This window comes from Mus pahari, chromosome 23 (assembly GCF_900095145.1).
Source record: "Mus pahari chromosome 23, PAHARI_EIJ_v1.1, whole genome shotgun sequence".
NCBI lineage: Eukaryota > Metazoa > Chordata > Mammalia > Rodentia > Muridae > Mus > Mus pahari.
This window is the reverse complement of record NC_034612.1, coordinates 5,968,004-5,974,937: the sequence shown is the minus strand read 5'-3', so window position 1 is coordinate 5,974,937 and position 6,934 is coordinate 5,968,004.

Sequence of the window (6,934 nt, the reverse complement as noted above, 5' to 3'; positions counted from 1 at the left end):
ACATACACATACACACATATACACAGACATACACACACCCACATATACACACACCCACATATACCCACACACACACATATACACACATACACACATACACACACACATACACAAATACATATATCCACACACACCACATACACACATAACACACACATACACACATATACACACATACACACAGATATACACACACATACACACACCCACATATACACATATACATACATACACACATACACACATATATACACATATACACACACATACACTCATATACACAGAGGAAAGAAAACAAAGGAACAAATGAAAAACCAACATAGCTCTTATATCTACAGCCATCCCACGCTAAACACACTCAGTCTTGTCTCATCCCAGAAGCTAAGCAGCATCAGGCCTGGTTAGTGCTTGGATGGGAGACTGTGTGACAAAGGATTCTCCTCTCTCTGGAACAAATGGACTTTGAAGGGAGGAGAGGGATTCAAAGGCAGGGGAAGCTGGTTAGTCCTACCGCACAGAGGTAGGAGAAGAGGTGCCTGCTTCAGGATGACCAATGAGTGTGACATAGAAATTCTGACATTTGTGCAGTCTAAAATTAAGGATGTATACTTTCCAAATATGTTCATGTATTTACCATATAAGCTTGTAAAATGCTTACGAACAGGAGCCCCAAAGAATTCCTCAGGGACTCCACCCCTGGCCCCAACCACCTGAGGATGACCTGGTTGAAGACTGGAAATGTTGGAAGAGCTCTCACACAGTGGAAATACAATCATTGCAGACATGCTGGAGAGTCCCATACCCCTGAGGAACGTGACAGAAACCAGCAACTAGCAAAGGTCTATATCCAGAACCAGAAATCCATGGTGAATACAATGGACATGACCCTGGGAAGGGAGACATGGCTCAGTGGATAAGAGCACTGGCTGCTCTTGCAGAGGACCTGGGTTTGAGTCCCAGCATCCACATGGCAACTCATAACCGTCTCTAACTCCAGTTCCAGGGGAGTCCAGTACTCTTCTGTCTTCCAAGGGTCCTGCATGTGCATGGTGCAGAGACAGGCAGACATGCAGGCAAGATACATACTCATAGAATAAAACTAAAAAAAAATTCTTTAAAAAAAATTAAGACAGACATGATTTAAAACCCACAGACACAACAAATACTCATGATTCTGGTGGGATTCCAGGGATGCTAAAGTCTAGCGAGCATTTTGGCACGTGCTTTCTATAAGGAGCCAGATAAACAATTGAGAGTTTGCAAGTCATTTTATCTTTGTTGCAGTCCCTTGACTCAATCATTTTAGAGAAGGAGGATGAAGAAGAGGAGGAGGAGGAGGAGGAGGAGGAGGAGGAGNGGAGGAGGAGGAGGAGGAGGAGGAGGAGGAGGAGAAGGAAAAGAAGGAAAAGGAGAAGAAGGAGAAGAAGAAGGAGAAGAAGAAGGAGAAGAAGAAGGAGAAGAAGAAGGAGGATAAAGAAAGAAATCGCAGACAAAGCACAAAAGAACAGCCATTGTGTGTTCCAGTAGAGCCTGATTTAACATTTGCATTTCGTACATTTCCAGGGCTACTTAAAAATGCAAAACCAATTCTTGGTTCGCCCGGATCATAGAAAAACAGGTAAGGATCGGATTTAGACCATGAGTTGCAGTTTGGCTACTCCGGCTAGAGGTTAAGCCTAAAACATAAATAATAATTAAAAATAGCTTATGATCCCGAGCATGGCTAAGTATCTGGTGTTATGCTAAGTGTCTTTCTCTCTGATGATACTGCAGGTGTAAATTAGCCCTCTAATGCACTGGTCTCAGGAGAGCGAGAAGGAAGGGGCGCTTGACTACTTTTCCCAGAAAGGACTGCAAACTAAGGGTGTGGTCACCCTCATGAGTACTGTCCATTACATCCATCTCTTTTAAAAGAAAATGCTAAGCGATCTAGAGATGGCTCTGTCAGTAAGACATTTACTTGCCTTGCAAACAGGAGGGTCTGGATTGGATCACCAGAACACATAGAACTAGACATGGGAACACATGTCTGTAACCCGGATGCTGGGGAGGCAGAGGCAGACTCCCGAGGCTACTTGTTAAATTCCAGACCAGAGAAAGACTGTCTCAGAAAGCTGAATGGCCCCTGAAGAACTATATTGGAGATTGTCTTCTGGTGCCTGCACACATGTATGTGCACACACATATATAAACACACACACACATACACACTAATGGTAATATTTATAACAACAATAGCATCTTTAAAAGCTTCCCTGGCCGCCTTGTCTCAAACTCACCAAGTACAGAGTAGGAAAGGATCGTCTAATCCTAACTCGCCACTGGATAAAAGGAAGAGCATCAGTGGGAGTTTTTTTAAAAATCACTCAAAACAAAACCCACAGCCCATCACCTCTCTTGGCCCCACTGTCCACCACTTGCCCTGACCGTCAAAGGCTTCAGATCGCAAATCGGCGAAAGGGACCACGGGAAGCCAGGAGTGCATCCTTCTCAATGAGGCAACTCACAGCCAACAGAAGAGGCAAGTTTAACAGGCTTCTGGGCAAGGTGCACGGCACTGTTTATTGATGGGAAATGTAAGGACTCTCTGGGGACCTCTAAAGATTTTGGCAAGCCCCAGTCCCAGTAGCTGCTCCGTGTTGGGAGGACTTGTGGGGCTCTGGAAGCCAAGCAGCAAAAGTGTCAGCTTCCAAGAGACCTACGGGAGAGGTAGCCCAAGATATTCTCCGTACAAACGGGGACTAGAGCGAGCTACCATTCATTTGGGAAATACCTTTCCCTGTGTTATAGCTTAGATCTAGGGTGTCCCCCAAAAGGATGAGAGAACCCTTCATTGCCAGATGGTGGTGATACTCTATGCGAAGCCTCGTTGGATGATATAATCAATGAGGTATGTGTTGAAATGATGTATAGGTGCCCCGCCTTTTTCTCTCCATCCCTCTGCCCTGCCATGAGGCCAGCTGATATGTGCACCCCACCATGTCATCACACATCCAGCGACAACAGAATCAAGTGACGCCAGACTGAGGCCTTTTAAACGGTGACCAAAGACAAACCTTCCCTCCTTTAACTTTGATGGCCTCAGGTGGTCTGTCACCACGACAGAAAGCAATCTAGCACACTCAGGGAGAAAGGCGAGGCGTCAGCACAGGCCTGTGACTTCTGCTTTGAAGTAAGTGTGACTGTAGTTGGTTCTTGGTGGGAATTTTCTCCCTCAAGTCTCCTAACTCTGTAAGTGCGTTTGTCTATAGTAGCACTGTCCCTGAGAATAAGAGGAATAGAAATCACTATTTTGCCAGGCGGACGCCTTTAACCCCAGCACTTGGGAGGCAGAGGCAGGCGGATTTCTGAGTTCGAGGCTAGCCTGGTCTACAGAGTGAGTTTCAGGACAGCCAGGGGTACACTGAGAAACCCTGTCTCAAAAAAACAAAAAAAGAAGAAGAAGGAGGAGGAAGAGGAAGAGGAGGATTTCTGAGTTCAAGGCCAGCCTGGTCTACAGAGTGAGTTCCAGGACAGCCAGGGCTACCCAGAGAAACCCTGTCTCAAAAAAAAACAAACAAACACGCACGCGCTTATACACACAAACACACACACACACAGAACTGGAAGGTGTTGGCACACGCCTTTAATCCCAGCACTTGGGAGGCAGAGGCAGGCAGATTTCTGAGTTCGAGACCAGCCTGGTCTACAAAGTGAGTTCCAGGACANGAGAAGAAGAAGAAGAAGAAGAAGAAGAAGAAGAAGAAGAAGAAGAAGAAGAAGAAGAAGAAGAAGAAGAAGAAGAAGAAGAATCAGTATTTCTCCCCTCCCTCCCTCTTTCTCCTTCTCTCCCTCCATCCTTCTCTCTGCACGTGAGGCCTGAAATGTTGGGCCCCATTTTGACCCTGGTTTGGGACTTGAGGACAAAACCGAGCCTGGCTTGAGTTTTGAGACCTGTCTCAGTCACTTCTGTACTGGGGTGACTCAGCAAGACCTGTTTGGCCCTGCCTCTGCCCAGCCATTGCTGATGTAAAACTTTGTCATTACCCTGTCAGTCACTCCATACCCACTGTCACCCTTCTCTGCCTCCTATGTCATCTTACCCCACCAAAAACCCCCCTCCCCATGTTCCAAACTTATATAAGCGAGAGGCTGATGCCATAAAGTTGAGTTCCTGCTTTGACAACACTCCCGGCTCGGTATGTTTCTTTTGGGCCATTGACACTTGCCATCCTGCTCAGCCCTGGAGAGACCCCCGGCGGGATGAAGACCTCTCTCCTCTCAACTGGACCTGCCCACAAGGAGCCAGCACTGAAGGAAGAGCCAGTATAGTTACAGGTGATTGTGAGTCACAGAACCCAGGAACCTCCGCAAAAGCAGAAAAACAGAAACAAAACTACTACGGAACCGTCTCTCCAGCCCTCAGAACTGGTATTTTAAAATGTTCTAACTGACGATTCTAAGCACGCATATCATGTGTTTTGATCAAATCCACCCTCCATTCTCTCCTTTACAATTCCCCCCATCTCCTTGGACTTCTCCCTTCCGACCTTTATTAACCGACTGTGTCCGCTTGGTACTGCCTCTGTTTATGACTGTAGGATCATCTACTGGATCATAGGTCTCCTCTGAGGAACCTCAGCCCAGAAGAGAACTGACTCTCCCTCCTCAGGCCTGGTCAGCGGCTGGTGTGCGGCTCAGCTAGGGGGTGGGGCTTCACAAACCCCTCCCCCTGCCCATGACATCTTTCTGGATGACTTGAGGGGCCTGTTTCAATGTGCTTGGGGACAGTTGTGGGATGGACTCGGGACAGTGGGGGGCAGGCCTCTGACTCTGTTGCCTCCCTTTGGGTTTCTTTTCCCCTCCTGGGTTACCTCAGTCTCACCGCAGTCGGTGAGGAGGCGCCTAGTCTTACTGCAACTTGATATGCCATGACTGGTTGATATCCAGGGGAGGCCTGCCCTTTCTGAAGAGAAATGGAGGAGGAGTGGATCCGGTGGGGGGGATCTGGGAAGAGAGGAGGGAGAAGAAACTGCAGTCCAGATGTAAAAATAAATGAATGAATGAATAAATAAATAAGCAAGCAATCTTGGGTTCGGGAACTCAGTTAACCATGTAAAATAAATAAGTTTATGAAAATGTTATATACATAATAAAATTACAAATAACAAAACAAGTTGTCTTAAAGGCAGCCAGAAAGAAAACACAGATCGTTTATAAAGCAATGGTCAATAAACAGACAATACCATCTTGCCAGAAGCCCCGAAAGCGGGCTCCAAGAGAAATAGTATTTATAAAATATGAAGGAAAAACTGCCTGTCATGTTGGTATTGTGTGCTCCGAAAAAAACCATCTTTCAGAAATATGAGCTATGGAAGGCACTTTCAAAAAGGCAGACACTGGAATCATTACTACCAACAGGCCTCTCTAACACAGCTCCAAGGAGAGATTTTTTAAAAAAAAAGGAAGAAAAATGATGTCCCAACCAAAGTCTGAAATATAAGAGCACTATCAAAGATATTAGTAAACCAGTAAATAGGGACAAGTTCTACCTGTAAAATAATGTTTTATTCCTGAGCTATAAAACTAGACTTAAAATATCGGATGGCCAAAACCGCCTTCAAGGAAGACGGTGGAACCCGCCTGTGGTTTCTGCATGGAGAGGCAGAGGCAGGGGGATTGCGAATTCAGCCAGACCCTGTCTGGGAACAGCTCTGGCTGCCGTGGTTTAGCACAATGTATTACATTCTTGAAAACCTCGCTGCTGTTTCCCATTTGAAAAGGGCTCTTTCTGTTTCACTTGGTCCAAGGCTTGGAGGCTTGGAGGGGGCTGGCGGGCAGTTAGAAAGCTGCTTAGTTAGTGGCTGGAGAGGCAGGCAAAGGTCCTGCGGCAGGCTAGTACAGAGCCCCGGGCGTCGGGTAGGGTGTAGAAGGAGCACCTAGTGTAGTAAGAACTTACAGTCCTCAGAAGCCTGCATAAAGGACACACAGCCCAGGTATTTTAATTATAAGCCATATGCCTAGATTGGGCAGATCTAGGGCTATGCTAACTTATTCCCCAGCTATACGACCCTTGTTGCTTGCTGTTTCTCCCGGTCATGTGACCCTGGTCCGTGGCGGCTTCCTTCACCTCTGTCTTCCTCTACCTGCAACTCTCCCCAGCCACAACCTCCAGTCCCACCTTTCTCTCTCCACTGCCCAATCACAGGCTCTAGCCTTTCACTGACCAATAAATTGAGGAGAAGGTTCACAGGGCATCACTTAGGTAAGACACCAGTAGACAGCATTAGTATACAAAGCGGCATCAGACCAACCACTGTACCTAGTCATGCTTGAGGGCGAGCTTCTGAAGGAAGCTACCCCAGCATCGTGCCAGTCTGCCATGGTGGCAGCCCAGAGAGCCTGCAGAGGTTGGTCAGATGGTCTTAGGTCCTCATGGTTTTTAATTATCTTTTTGAGATTATCATATAATCACATCACATCCCCTTCTGTTTCCTCCCTCCATACCTTCCCATGTATGCCCCGTCTTGCTCTATTTCAGATTCATGGCCTCTTTTTTCTTTAATTGCTGGTGTGTGTGTCTCTGTGTGTGTGTCTGTGTCTGTGTGCCTCTCTGTGTCTGTCTGTCTGTGTGTGTCTGTGTTTGTGTGTGTGTGTCTGTCTATGTGTCTGTGTGTCTGTGTATGCTTGTGTGTGTGTCTGTGTGCCTCTGTGTGTGTGTCTGTGTGTCTCTGTGTGTGTGGTTCTGTCTGTGTGTGTGTCTGTCTGTGTCTCTGTGTGTGTCTGTGTGTGTGTCTGTCTGAGTGTGTCTGTGTGTGTCTGTGTGTCTCTGTATGTGTGTCTGTGTGTGTGTCTGTGTGTGTGTCTGTGTGTGTGTGTCTGTGTGTCTGTGTCTATGTGTCTGTGTGTCTGTGTGTCTGTGTGTCTATGTGTGTCTATGTGTCTGTGTGTGTCT